We start from the raw sequence: 8,730 nt of genomic DNA, 5'->3' as shown, positions 1-8,730 counted from the left end.
ACAACAATGGAGCCGGTAATTCAAACGAGGGGTGCTCCTATAAAGACTTCATGGGGTACAAACCTCGCACTTTCAATGGAACCGGGGGACCGGTTGTGCTCACCCGATGGTTTGAGCAAACGGAAGCCGTCTTTAGCATAAGCGGTTGTCGGGACCAAGACAAGGTCAAATACTCCACTCACACTTTCGCCGGTGTCGCTCTCACTTGGTGGAATCTTAACTATTGTGTGTGAATCTTAACTACTCGGTTAATTCATATTACAAATATGCAATAATGTACGTCCTTCGCCCGTAACCTAACCATCGTTAACTACAATCTCTGTCTCAATTCAACAAATTCCAATTCCTAATAAATCAAGTATATATTTGATTTTACACTTTCATCATCGATGTAACCGAAACTTTTCAGATAACATCATTCGTACTTAGCGAAGTTCACAATAATTTAACGAAAACCAATATCATGCATCAATAAATAACGAAGTATTGATTCATAATTCCAATATCATTGAAGAAATACTCATGTAATTTCTAAAGTTTTAGGGATTACTCAATTCTAGTTTCAACCGTAAATCAAATGAGTTTAATTTAATATCAACTCATTAAATCTATGTTACATCTAAAGAAAATATATATATATATATATATATATATATATATATATATATATATATATATATATATATATATATATATATATATATATATATATATATATATATATATATATTTTTCATAAAGACTGTAATAAAATTTTTTGTACAAAATATTAATTGTGAAAAAAAATTTTAACGGGTAGGTAATACCCGAAAAATATATAAATTCACAATTAATATGTTACATTCTTCGAATCCGATTCAACAATCATCAATACTCACTATTTCTTAACAATATATATTCTTTCATAAAAATCAAAACAATCATACTCATTCAAATTCAATTACATATTCTGATTTTGAAATCGCAAAAATTCAAAATAAAACCAGTATCATCACTCTTAGATTCTTACATCTTTCAAAGATATACTTTGACTTTAAAACTGTGTTAGAACATCAAATGTATATTAACGATTACAATGTGTGTTCAAACCCTTCGAAAATTTTTGAAGACACTTCAAATAATGAGCAATCGAGATGATGATTCAACCACATATTACCCACAGTTATGTACTTAAAAAGCACTCGAAACCAAAGTCATTATTCCACACATATCTGTGTCAGATTCTTTGGCATTTATTAGCAAAAATAACTTTGCAATTCCTTTTCAAAGTAGCAAATTCTATCACAGCTCCAACAAGACAACTTCGATTTTTCATTCGAAGTAGCCTTATCATAATCTTGATATATATGTTGCCCTTTTGCCATTGTTACCGGGGAACCTTTCATATCTCGCCACATTAGCAGTAAACCTATCAGCAACCATAATGATCTGAGATTTTCCAAAAAGTCATTATATTTATCAAAACCCCATCATTTACTCATCTGCCTCTTGTAACGGGAATTGCCATACGAATTATTGGGAATTAGCAATCAGTATTTTGAAATCTCACAACATGTTGACACCAACAGTTATACATATAACGTCTATTTCCAAGGCTTACGTACTTCGAATGTGAAGTTTCTGAAAAACACTCTGAACCGTGAACTAGTTCTCTAAATGATGATGAAGCAACAAAAACTGTAAACAACCTTAGCAGTAAAAAGTTTGATGATAAAGATTAGTGTATTGGCAAAGCTCAGAAAATGAGAAGTTTTGGAACTGGAAAACGGATTTAGCAAAGTATGAAGGAGGCTGTGGACAAATCACAAAGACTGAACCTGACTTCAAAGGATCCAAATGATTCAGTGCCTGCTGAAGTTATTAACGAATACCTTGATCCTGACTCTAAACCCCTGCAAACAATACCCTTCATCATCCTCTGATATTAGAAATTCTAAGATATCATCGTATCTTTCATTATAAATATCCTCCATATTTCTGAAGATATTTCCATAATTATTCTTATCTGAAATCATTTACCTCTTCGCACTATCTGTATTACATCATAAAAGAAATTATTTTAGTTTCTAAATGCTGAAACCATCGAGTTTAAATTATGAATGTTTTGAAGTAGTGTTGGGAACTGAAGCATGAGTAAGTATAATATAATGACACTTGATCAACGTGATTATATTACAGTAATTCATGATGAGTTTCTAAATGGAACGTGATGATTCACAGATCATAACGTCATCATGTGCCATGCTACACGACTCTTGTATTCTATTTAACTTCTAAAATATCAAAAAAAAAAAATTCTTGATGATTCGGTCTTTTCCCTGGTATTCTCGTAATTTGACAAAACAAGATTGTGCCATTACCATTTCCTTCTTAGAACATTAACAATGTTCATTCCGAAATTTATATCTGCAAATTATGGACCATTACTGTAGTGACCCGAACTTTTCCATGTTTATATATATTAATTGAGATTGATATTTACATGATTAAATGTTTCCAACATGTTAAGCAATCAAACTTGTTAAGACTTAATTAATTGAAATAGGTTTCATGTAGACAATTGACCACCCAAGTTGACCGGTGATTCACGAACGTTAAAACTTGTAAAAACTATATGATGACATATATATGGTTATATATATAGTTAACATGATATTATGATAAGTAAACATATCATTAAGTATATTAACAATGAACTACATATGTAAAAACAAGACTACTAACTTAATGATTTTGAAACGAGACATATATGTAACGATTATCGTTGTAACGACATTTAATGTATATATATCATATTAAGAGATATTCGTACATCATAATATCATGATAATATAATAATTTAAAGTCTATTTTGATATTATAAACATTGGGTTAACAACATTTAACAAGATCGTTAACCTAAAGGTTTCAAAACAACATTTACATGTAACGACTAACGATGACTTAACGACTCAGTTAAAATGTATATACATGTAGTGTTTTAATATGTATTTATACACTTTTGAAAGACTTCAATACACTTATCAAAATACTTCTACTTAACAAAAATGCTTACAATTACATCCTCGTTCAGTTTCATCAACAATTCTACTCGTATGCACCCGTATTCGTACTCGTACAATACACAGCTTTTAGATGTATGTACTATTGGTATATACACTCCAATGATCAGCTCTTAGCAGCCCATGTGAGTCACCTAACACATGTGGGAACCATCATTTGGAAACTAGCATGAAATATCTCATAAAATTACAAAAATATGAGTAATCATTCATGACTTATTTACATGAAAACAAAATTACATATCCTTTATATCTAATCCATACACCAACGACCAAAAACACCTACAAACACTTTCATTCTTCAATTTTCTTCATATAATTGATCTCTCTCAAGTTCTATCTTCAAGTTCTAAGTGTTCTTCATATATTCTACAAGTTCTAGTTACATAAAATCAAGAATACTTTCAAGTTTGCTAGCTCACTTCCAATCTTGTAAGGTGATCATCCAACCTCAAGAAATCTTTGTTTCTTACAGTAGGTTATCATTCTAATACAAGGTAATAATCATATTCAAACTTTGGTTCAATTTCTATAACTATAACAATCTTATTTCAAGTGATGATCTTACTTGAACTTGTTTTCGTGTCATGATTCCGCTTCAAGAACTTCGAGCCATCCAAGGATCCATTGAAGCTAGATCCATTTTTCTCTTTTCTAGTAGGTTTATCCAAGGAACTTAAGGTAGTAATGATGTTCATAACATCATTCAATTCATACATATAAAGCTATCTTATTCGAAGGTTTAAACTTGTAATCACTAGAACATAGTTTAGTTAATTCTAAACTTGTTCGCAAACAAAAGTTAATCCTTCTAACTTGACTTTTAAAATCAACTAAACACATGTTCTATATCTATATGATATGCTAACTTAATGATTTAAAACCTGGAAACACGAAAAACACCGTAAAACCGGATTTACGCCGTCGTAGTAACACCGCGGGCTGTTTTGGGTTAGTTAATTAAAAACTATGATAAACTTTGATTTAAAAGTTGTTATTCTAAGAAAATGATTTTTATTATGAACATGAAACTATATCCAAAAATTATGGTTAAACTCAAAGTGGAAGTATGTTTTCTAAAATGGTCATCTAGACGTCGTTCTTTCGACTGAAATGACTACCTTTACAAAAACGACTTGTAACTTATTTTTCCGACTATAAACCTATACTTTTTCTGTTTAGATTCATAAAATAGAGTTCAATATGAAACCATAGCAATTTGATTCACTCAAAACGGATTTAAAATGAAGAAGTTATGGGTAAAACAAGATTGGATAATTTTTCTCATTTTAGCTACGTGAAAATTGGTAACAAATCTATTCCAACCATAACTTAATCAACTTGTATTGTATATTATGTAATCTTGAGATACCATAGACACGTATACAATGTTTCGACCTATCATGTCGACACATCTATATATATTTCGGAACAACCATAGACACTCTATATGTGAATGTTGGAGTTAGCTATACAGGGTTGAGGTTGATTCCAAAATATATATAGTTTGAGTTGTGATCAATACTGAGATACGTATACACTGGGTCGTGGATTGATTCAAGATAATATTTATCGATTTATTTCTGTACATCTAACTGTGGACAACTAGTTGTAGGTTACTAACGAGGACAGCTGACTTAATAAACTTAAAACATCAAAATATATTAAAAGTGTTGTAAATATATTTTGAACATACTTTGATATATATGTATATATTGTTATAGGTTCGTGAATCAACCAGTGGTCAAGTCTTACTTCCCGACGAAGTAAAAATCTGTGAAAGTGAGTTATAGTCCCACTTTTAAAATCTAATATTTTTGGGATGAGAATACATGCAGGTTTTATAAATGATTTACAAAATAGACACAAGTACGTGAAACTACATTCTATGGTTGAATTATCGAAATCGAATATGCCCCTTTTTATTAAGTCTGGTAATCTAAGAATTAGGGAACAGACACCCTAATTGACGCGAATCCTAAAGATAGATCTATTGGGCCTAACAAACCCCATCCAAAGTACCGGATGCTTTAGTACTTCGAAATTTATATCATATCCGAAGGGTGTCCCGGAATGATGGGGATATTCTTATATATGCATCTTGTTAATGTCGGTTACCAGGTGTTCACCATATGAATGATTTTTATCTCTATGTATGGGATGTGTATTGAAATATGAAATCTTGTGGTCTATTATTATGATTTGATATATATAGGTTAAACCTATAACTCACCAACATTTTTGTTGACGTTTTAAGCATGTTTATTCTCAGGTGATTATTAAGAGCTTCCGCTGTCGCATACTTAAATAAGGATGAGATTTGGAGTCCATGCTTGTATGATATTGTGTAAAAACTGCATTCAAGAAACTTATTTTATTGTAACATATTTGTATTGTAAACCATTATGTAATGGTCGTGTGTAAACAGGATATTTTAGATTATCATTATTTGATAATCTACGTAAAGCTTTTTAAAACCTTTATCTATGAAATAAAGGTTATGGTTTGTTTTAAAATGAATGCAGTCTTTGAAAAACGTCTCATATAGAGGTCAAAACCTCGCAACGAAATCAATTAATATGGAACATTTTTAATCAATAAGAACGGGACATTTCAGTTGGTATCCGAGCGTTGGTCTTAGAGAACCAGAAAATTTGCATTAGTGTGTCTTATCGAGTTTATTAGGATGCATTAGTGATTCTGGACTTCGACCGTGTTTTCTTTAAAAATGATTGCTTAACATTTTTGTTGGAAACTATATATTTTTAACATATGAATATTATGTGATATATTAATCTCTTAATGTGTTTGATATTATGTGATAGATGTCTACCTCTAGAACAAGTCCCATTGACTCACCTAATAATAATGAAGAGTCAAATGTAAATTTGAATGATTCGTGGACTGATTCACAAGTTCCCGAAGAGGAACCGGAAGAAGAGTCGGAACCGGAAGAAGAATCGGAACCGGAAGAAGAATCGGAACCGGTGGGGGAAATAATAAAACGGTTAAGTAAAAGAGAATCCTCAACCAACCGACCAAGGTTAATTATGGTCAATGGTGTTTCCGCCAAGGAAGCAAAATATTGGGAGGATTACCAATTCTCCGATGAATCGGATTCCGAAGAGAATTCCAATGATGTTATAGAAATTACCCCAACTGAATTTAAAAAGGCAAAAGAAAATAATAAGGGAAAGGGCATAAAAATAGAGAAATCTAATTCTAACCCCGATGAACTTTATATGTATCGTCAACCCCCGAAGTCCTTAAGTTGTAACAATGACCCGGGAACCTCTAAACCACCAGGTTTTTCTAAACCAATGTGGACAACGACGGCTCGTATTAGGGGAACATCATATATCCCTAGAAACTTGGCAAAACGAACCAAAACCGAAGAAGAAGAAACGAGCGAGTCGGAATAAGATAGTTGTATTCGTGTGGTGTAATATATGTAATATAGTGTTCTTATGCTTTATGATATATGTAAAAATTGCTTGTATTAATAAGTATTTTTTTTTATGAATCTAACTCTTGTCTATTTTACAGTTTAAAAACACAAAATGGATAGACAACCCAATATTTTAAGAGACCTACCCGGAGACATGATTGATGAAATCTTGTCTAGAGTCGGCAAGAATTCCTCGGCACAACTATTTAAGGCGAGATCAGTTTGTAAGACATTCGAAGAACGTTCCAAGAATGTCTTGGTTTATAAGAGACTTTCGTTTGAAAGATGGGGGATATCACATTGGGAAACCCATAAGTTACGATGTGTTTACTTTGACGCATATATTGCGGGGAACCCAAATGCTATTTTACGCAACGGGTTAAGAAATTATTTTGACTCAATATATCCGAATATTGGACTTCGTGATTTAGAAAAAGCGGCTAACATGCAACATAAAGAAGCATGTTATGCTTACGGATTAGTAATGTTCGCTTCTCACCAAAGTGAGAACAAGAACATCGGGCTACAACTATTAAACAAAACGTTTCCAAAAGTGACGGAGTCGGTAATTGGGGTAAGAAATGAGGTTTTTAGATTGTTACGGGACTGTTGGACATTACGTAACCCTCGTCCCTTTGACGACGTTACAACACGCTGTCTTATCAACGGCCATAACGGTTATGTTCCACAAGACCAAGGATGGGAAGTAATCCTAGTAAAACCAGAATGCATGACTTGTTTCTGGACGTATGAATTACGTGTCTTTATTGCCTTTGCTGAACGACTTGTGTACTAGCTAGAATTATCTTCACAACCATCTTGTATCAAATTTATTGTGTGCTATATTTCATGCTATATGTAAAATAAGCGGTATTGTAAGTTTGTAAAATATTGTGTAAAAGTTTGAACGCGAAATATTATTATAATCAGTTTTTCATATAGAATTGTAGTAGTTGAATTGTATATTAGCTACTAAGTATGAACTTAACGGGTAGGTACTACCCGAATTTAAACTTATAAAACGCTAATATGAAGAAAAAGCTTTTATAAATGAGTTCATATTATGCTACGAAATACTATTGACTACTCTTAATATTCTGTATGATTAACTTGTTCATTTGACTATTTTGAAGGAAATGGCACCGACTACTCGACACACCTTGAATATGAGCCAAGAGGAATTTCGTGCCTTTCTTGCTTCAAACATAGCCGCAGTACAGGCTGCGCTACATACCAACAATAACCTTGGATCTAGCAGTACAGGAAATCGTGTAGGATGCACCTACAAAGAATTCACTGCCTGCAAACCTTTGGAATTTGATGGAACCGAAGGACCGATCGGATTGAAACGGTGGACCGAGAAGGTCGAATCGGTGTTTGCCATAAGTAAGTGTACTGAAGAGGACAAAGTGAAGTACGCTACGCATACCTTCACAGGTTCTGCGTTAACATGGTGGAATACCTATCTAGAGCAAGTGGGACAAGACGATGCGTACGCACTACCGTGGTCAGCATTCAAGCACTTGATGAACGAGAAGTACCGTCCCAGAACCGAGGTCAATAAGCTCAAGACAGAACTTAGAGGGTTACGAACCCAAGGATTTGATATTACCACGTACGAAAGACGATTCACAGAATTGTGCCTATTGTGTCCGGGAGCATTCGAAGATGAGGAAGAGAAGATCGACGCGTTTGTGAAAGGATTACCGGAAAGAATCCAAGAAGATATAAGTTCACATGAGCCCGCCTCCATACAACAGGCATGTAGAATGGCTCACAAACTAGTGAACCAGATTGAAGAAAGAATTAAAGAACAGACTGCTGAAGAGGCCAATGTGAAGCAAGTCAAAAGAAAGTGGGAGGAAAATGGTGATAAGAATCACCAATACAACAACAACAGCAATCGCAACAATTATCCCAACAATCGCAACATCAATCGCAACTACAACAAACGGCCCAACAACAACAACAACAACAACAACAACAACAACAACAACAGCAACTACAACAATCATTCCAACAACAATAATAACCGCAACAACAACAACAACAATCAGAAGCAGCTATGCCAAAGGTGTGAAAAGTATCACTCGGGGTTCTGCACCAAATTTTGCAACAAGTGTAAAAGAAATGGTCATAGCGCGGCGAAGTGTGAGGTCTACGGACCAGGGGTTAATAGAACGAAAGGAACAAATGGTGTCGGAACGAGTAATGGCGGAG

Source organism: Rutidosis leptorrhynchoides, chromosome 7, assembly GCF_046630445.1.
Source record: "Rutidosis leptorrhynchoides isolate AG116_Rl617_1_P2 chromosome 7, CSIRO_AGI_Rlap_v1, whole genome shotgun sequence".
NCBI classification, from domain to species: Eukaryota; Viridiplantae; Streptophyta; class Magnoliopsida; order Asterales; family Asteraceae; genus Rutidosis; species Rutidosis leptorrhynchoides.
Note: the sequence above shows the minus strand (reverse complement) of the source record.